This window comes from Erithacus rubecula, assembly GCF_903797595.1.
Source record: "Erithacus rubecula genome assembly, chromosome: 23".
In the NCBI taxonomy this organism is placed as follows: Eukaryota; Metazoa; Chordata; class Aves; order Passeriformes; family Muscicapidae; genus Erithacus; species Erithacus rubecula.
The window spans coordinates 1,344,556-1,351,859 of NC_136675.1; positions in this window are offsets into that span (position 1 = coordinate 1,344,556).

Below are 7,304 nucleotides of genomic sequence, written 5' to 3' on the forward strand. Positions count from 1 at the left end.
CTGCCATGGCAGGGATGGAATGGGATGAGCTTTAAGGTCCCTTCCAACCCAACCCGCGCCATGATTCTGTGATTTTGGGGAGAAAAGTCCCTTTTCTCTGCTTTATTACCCAGTGCCTTCCAGCTGCCCTGGCCAGCATGGACAGGCTCCCAGCAGGGAGAGCTGCAGGGGAGTGTTCATCAGATGATTCTTTAAAACAGATGCCTGACACAAGTGGTGAGAAAAATAAATCCTGATAGTCATTTAATTCAACGTTTTGTGTAATTATCTTGAGGGAAAGGTCTCATTTACTCTTCCACTTAAAACTAATTAGATCAGAGGGGGAAAAGAGAAGTGGAGCGTCCGGCCTTCCTGACAGACCTGTCACAGAGAACAGTGGGGCTTAAAAATTATTTCTTCTCTTCATATGGGATTGGATTTATCCATCTGGATGCTGGGAGCAGCTCCCTAAATCTTGGTTTGCCCAGCACAGGCTGTGGAATTATAAGATTGCTTCATTAACACCATCCCTCCCTGTGGCAGCCCTGGAGTTTGCTGGTCCTGGAGCACTCGGGATGGGTGAGAACCCCCAGGGAGCCCCAACAGGAGCCTCTGGCCAGGTCCTGCCCTCCCAGGCTCTGCCACCCTCAGCTTAGGGGGCCAGTTCTGTTCCAGTTCGTAAGTCAAGTGTCTCTCTGAAGAGTTCTGAAATCAGAGTGCAAGAATTGAAATAAAACCCTTAGATTAAAGTATGTTAAGCCACTCACACATAAAAGTGTAAGTTTAAGTTTTAGAATAAGCAAGCAATCAAGTAAGAATAAGTTTTAAATGCTTTTAAATAGTAAAGCTCTCAAATACCAGAGTAAAAGTGCAAGTTCTAGTAAAGGTTAAAAAGCTACTAGTGTTTCCATGGAAGCTCCAAGAACATAGTTTTAAATGTAATAAAACTATAGTAAGAATATTGCTTTCATATTTCAGATAGAAACAGATAGACCATATGTGTAGTTTGTAGGTTTGCTAAAAAACTAAAATTCTAGTAAGTTAAAAAGTAGTGGTTCAACTTTGTGTCTTCAGCTTGTTGGGCAGTTAGTATATAAGAATCTATACATTAGGGAAAGCTGCATGTCTTTTGCCTTTTTGCCTTCTGCTTTTGTTCTTACTCTCCTTACCACCATCATCATTGCCCCAAAAAAATAAAACCTGCACAGCAACATTGGCCCTGCAGGGGCCCTGGGGAGCAGCTTCTGCCTCTATTCAGAACCCAAAACTTTAGCCTGGACTTTAATGCTTGTAACTCTTTGCCTTTCAAAACTGATGTGCCTTTGCAGTAAACAACTTTGTAGCACCTCTTAGCTGCTTGGCCTTTAAAGAAAACAACCACAACCTGACAAATGGTGCCCTGACCACTAAAAAAATAACCCACAAGTTCTATCCCTGCTCTGCAGTGTTGGGGTTCAAAGGCCGCAAGCATCACCCCAAAATCCAAACACTTCCCCTGACTGCTCACCCCATCCCATTCTCAAGCACGTGGTGTTTTATCCCCACAGAATTGCTTTGGAGAGGATTGATATCCAAGAAGGAGTTGCTCAGTTCAGCCCCACAGATTCCTCCTGGATTCTCACAGATCTTCCCAAGATCATCCCCATTCCAGTGAGCCAGTGCAGACAGACCTGGTGGACACTGAAACAAGGCCAAGTGCTCAGGGCAAGGTCCTTTCTGGCTCAGGTGACCCATCCCTAAGGCTGTCATGATCCTAAATAAAAAACTTAGTTGCTTGATAGTTCACATTATTTTTTTTTTATATAAAGGGAAAATAACATATTCTTTGGGGTACGAATTAATGTCAATTCAGGTTCAAGATGAAGGAAAGGTTCAGATTTGGAAAAAACTCTCTTCCAAAGTGCTGGTGAAGGGTTTTCTGGGGTATGATTTGCTATTGGAGTGCTTCAGATGGCTCAGGGGTGTTCCCACCAGAGCCTCTGTGACAGCATAGGGGAGAGAGAAAGAAAAAGAACTTTTCTCACTGACTTCTTCAGTTTATAAAGGAGCCTTGAGGTCAGCTGCAGGTGGATGTAAAAGTCTCCCATGTGATGGCACTGCAAGGACAGCAGAGTCAGAGCACAGAACAACCTTTTCCCACCTGGATGTTTTGGTGGGATCCTGGGCATGTCCAAGTCCTGGCAGCACCTGCACCTCTAGGCAGGAAGGGGTCTCCCTGGCAGCTTCCAGCATGGCTGGACATTTCAATCAGCATTTCAATCTAATCACAGCAGTAAAATAATGGGATTTTAATAATCTCAAAACCTGCAGCTTTCCAAGGATGCCAGGAGTGCCTCAGGTATTTTGTCTTGGGGGGGACACATGAGCAATCCCTGATAGAGGACACTGGTGGTGTCCATGCCCTGCCCCACATGGCAAAGGGTTAATCATTAATTACAGCAGCCAAATGACAGGCCTCTCTATCCCCTTACAAACGTGTGCACCCACAAATCAGGGCTGGCAGACAATTTATGATTATTTTGTTAATGTTTCTCCTGTAACAAGCACAATTTCCGGGTGATTAATGACTACTTCACATCCTGGAATTGCACTTTTTAATAGAAGTGTTGCAGGAAAATCCACTTTGCAGTTGAGTTTTTAGGAGTGGGTGGGCAGAGGAGGAAGAGGAGATGATTCCTCATCTGGAATCTGGGGGAAGGAGTGATGTCCTCTGCTCCCCTCTGCTTTAACCCCTGTTATTGTTAATGAGCTCTGCTTTATCACATTATCATGATTTATACAGCCATTGATTGATTGGAATTGTTTGCACTTGGGCACGGCTGGAAGGCAAAGGTGCTGCCAGTAAATTGGGTTTGTTCCTGCAGATGTGAGGGGATGCAGGGTGGGAACAAGCACCTTTGTGACACCAGGGTGACATTTGCTGCCATTTCTTCCCCAAATCCTCTTAAGGACAGAGATTTTCTCTCCTGGTTTGGAGGAGTTGAGCCCAGCAGGTTCAGACTGACCCCGGGAGCCTCGTGGGCTGTGCTGCCTCCAGCTCTCTCAGTGCTTAATCAAGTTAATGTGGAATTATTAATTAACTGCTTATAAGGTTGACACGCCTTTTAATTAAAGGGAATAATAATTTATTGCCTTTTCCCTTTTTGGTGGAGAAATGGAAGGTGTGTCTGCTTTGCTTAGGAAAAAATAGGAAAGTTGAGGCTGGAGAGGTTCTGGGGTGGGAATTTGATGTTGCATCTCAGTGCCTGTCCCAGGGCATTCAGATGTGGGCCAAGCCCTGCTGGATCCCCCGGACATCAGGTAGGAGGCTGGGCTGGGATCTCAGGGCTGGGATGCGCCCAAAGGACAAGGCTTGTGAAACAAGCTGCAAAATAACTTCCTTGTCCAGGCAGAGAAGGGGATGCTCAGAATTCCCCATGGGGGAAGGGGCTGCCCTGGTCCCCAAGCACTGAGCTCCCATATCCCCAGACCCTTTCCCTCTTCTCAGTCACTGCAGCCACCATCCCGTGTCCATTGCAGGCTCCTGGGGCCAGTCCCTCCCCTCCTCCTGCATTTTGTAGTGCTTGTGAACAGCTCAGCTGGTCATTTCCCATTTTGAGCCTCATTCCCCCAAATTCAGCAGTGCTGGCAGAGCCCCATTGCTCTGACATCAATCACTTTTTATTAGACATGCCTGAATCTTTGAATGGAAAACTCATTGCCCTTAAAGATCTTCTTTACATAATCCTTGGTTTATCCCTGAATCCCTCATTTAACACCTCTGATTGAGCTGGACAATCCCATAAACTATTGAATTCTTCACCTCAAAACATGTGCCCAGTGCTGCTCCTGGCTCCACATGGGGATGAGGGTGGTGGAATGGGATGCCCACAGAGGTTTTATTTTTTAAGCACACTGACGGCTGTTTCTTGCTTCTCTGATGCTTTTTCAAATCCCCCTTTCAATTGTTTCATTGTGAGATAATTAAGAAAAAATGTATAGGAAGAAACACAACGCTCAGTGGCAAATGGAGAATTGATGAGTTCTGATCCTCTGCCAAGGAAATGAACAAGGCAGATTCGGCTCCAGCCATAAATAAAAAAGGAGAGGGAGATGCTGAGAGGATCCAGCTGTGCTGGGACATGGTCCTTGCTTGCTCCTTGCTTTTCCCATCACGGCATTTTCCCGTGCCACCAATATTCGGGTTGTGCAGTGGAGCTGGTCCATCCCTGGACTTTCAGGGGTGATTGATAGAAAAATCATCCTGTTCAGGCATTTTTCCAGCTTGGGACAGTGCAGGAACTGGTCCTGGGGATTGGTGTTTGAGAGGTGACACAGAATGGAGGTGTGATGTCCACTGGCCATCATCCAGCTGGATGAGGAAGAGCATGGCTGGGATGGGGAGGGGAGATGCTGCTTTTGGGGAGATGCTGCTTTTGCTCCCCATGTTGCCACAATGGCACCCAGAGGCATCACCCCAAGTGACTTGGCAGGGAAGATCTCTAGAAACAGCTTGAAAAGTTGCCCAGGTGGAGAAAGGCACCACATTGGTGTCTTTTATCCTTTTAAAACTGTATTTTAACTTATCTTTTTTCTTTCTGTTGTCTGCAGTCCTGAAATTTTCCCAGCATTGCAGAAAATTGTGAGCATGAACAATTACTTGGGGAAAGAACTGATGCATGTCTGGGTTCTGTCCGTTCCAGAGCTGGTTGGTTTTGTCTGTTCCTGTGAAATGCCCGATGAACTCTCTTTGTCACAAACTGCCGAGCGCATCCTTTCCCCAGTGGGGCTGGAAAACCACCAAAGCAGAGCTGCTGATGCTTGGAAGAGGGCAAACAAGAGAGAGGAGGGCTGACACTTCCCCTGCACACAGAACTGAACACAATAAACTGAACAAGATGTAAAACCAAATTAAAAATTATAATAAATAACTGTTGGATGGGATACTGTTCTCTCCTTTCCTTGCTGTTGAATTTTAAATGGAGTTGGTTGCACACCCAGCTCTGTGCTCAGGCTCCAGCCTGTCAGCACTGAGACATGATTATGAGAAATCTGAGCAATAGCCAAATCTCAGGTCTGAAAATAAATTACATTTTTGATTTTGGATGTGACCAGAGACACAAAACGCCTTGGCTGATTTACATCCCCCCTCAAAAAACCTCCATCCTGAGGCGACACTGAAGGAGCAGCACAAAGAGTTTTGGTGTAGAACTGCTTGGGTTCAATGCCTTAGTTCTGGTTGGTTTTTAATCAAGGTCGTTTTCTTGCAAGGTTTAGAGATGGGCAAATCCACACAGCTGGAATGGCAGCTGGGCTGGGCGAAGTGCTGAGCAGATGGACAGATGGATGGTGCATGGTACTAGGGGATATTTGGGGGTTAAAAGCAGTTTGTGAAAATTCCAGGAGCATTTATGACACTCCCAGACAGCTCCAAAAGCAGGGAAGGGACTAAAAATGGACCCTTGTATCCCCAGTAATGTGATTTTTAACTGTTTTACATGACAATTCCAGGGGAGGAACCACAGGGTAATGTAGAGCTATTTCTGCATTTTCACCTGCACTCACAAAGGTCTTTCCAGGAATAAAAAATAAAAAGAGAACAAAAGTGACCTGAAGGGAGATAAATAAGCCCAAAACAAGGTGAATGGAGGAAACATTTGGGCTTTTCCTGCATGGATGGCCAGGAAGCAGCTGTGGCTCCAGGTGCTGTGGGTGCAGCTCCAGGAGCAGCACAGTATGCCAGAGGTGACACTGGTAGTGCTGATGTCCCCATGTCTGTCACACTCCAGAGGGGACAGAAATTGGAGGGTTTAGTGGAGTAGCAGAGGGGATACAAGCAGAGTCCTAATAACTGTTGGGATTTAAAATTTTGCAGTGGAACTGCTGCCTTACGCCATTCCTTGCCTGTCCAGGGGGGAGGACCTGAGGGATTTGCACCTCTCTAAGGAAATGCCTGTAAAACCCCACTGGGGGGTTGGTGGCACAGGGAGAGCAGTCAGGGCTGGCCAGGGCAGTGGTGCCCTGCAGGGCCTCCCCAGAGGCTCCCAGCTGGCTCCAGAACATCTCCCACAGGGGCTGGGATACTGCCATGGGCTGGCCTGGATGTTCCACCTGCAGATCTGGGCACATTGCATGGAGCTCTTGGGAAATGCAGGGACAGCTTGAGACAGCTCTCTCTGAGATGAAAAGCAAAGTTTCTCTTTGGAATAAGTACCTGGGGTGAGCAAACAGCAGTTTGCTGGGTCAAGTGGTCTGAGGATTCAGCCACATATGGGACATTTGAGAGGTTGTGCCACCAAGCACTCAAAAAATGTTGGAGCAGCACCAGGATGAAGATTTAGCTATGGGTGTTGGCACTGATCCTTGAGCTTCCCAATTCCCCATGGAGAAACCCCAGAGCCCTTTGAGCCCAAACCAAGAGGTGGCTTTGCAAAGGGTTGGGTCTTAAATAACATCTCCTAACACCTTCTAATGTCTTCTAACATTTTCCTATTTCCCCTGGGAGCTCTTGTTCATTCGTTGCATTGAACAGGAATAGGGAGTTTTATTTGGATGAAGGCACAGAAGTTATTTCATCCTTTCAGGCTGTGATAACTCATCTAATAGCCCTATTACATCCGGCCACGGCACGGCGGCAGGCGTCTGACCGCTTGGGGCTGGACAGACAGGGGGGAGAGCAGCAGGATGAGATAATCTATTTTGTCTGTTAAGAAAGAAAAAGGACTTTTGGCATTAGCAAAAGGCAGGTGATTTGAGAAAATAGCAGAGTTGTTAGAAAGGGCTGGATGGGGGTGTGATAGATGGAGGTAAGAAATAGGGGGATATGGGAGGAAGAGGGAGAGAGGCTGGAGTAAAGGAAAAAGGAGGAAAAAAAAACAAACCAGAAGGCAAAAATTTTTGGGAGATGAAATTGCTTAAAATTCAGTGTGGGGTGTTGTGTCCCAGCAGCTCTGCAAGAGCTGTTTGCTGCAGGGAAGGCAGTGCTGGGAGCGATGCTGGGGAGGGAGTGATGTGCTCCGTGTCCTGTGGGTTTAATGGGGAAAAATGAGGAATTACTGTGTTGGCAGCAAAAAGCAGTATTCTGAAATTAGTCAAAAATTAAAGGGTTTTGGTGTGGTCCATGTGGAGATGCTCACCCAGTGGTTTGGTGGGGACCAGTGGGTGCCGCAGTTCCATCCCTGGGCTCCAGGATAAGGGCTCAGGGCAGCCCCTCTCCCTCAACCTGCCATTTTACAGTGATATCTGAGAGCAAAATAATCCTACTGAAAGTACTACTGGCTCCTAAGAAATTCAAAGCCCCAAATCCAAGCTCTTTACCCCCAAATCCAAGCTCTTTACCCCCAACT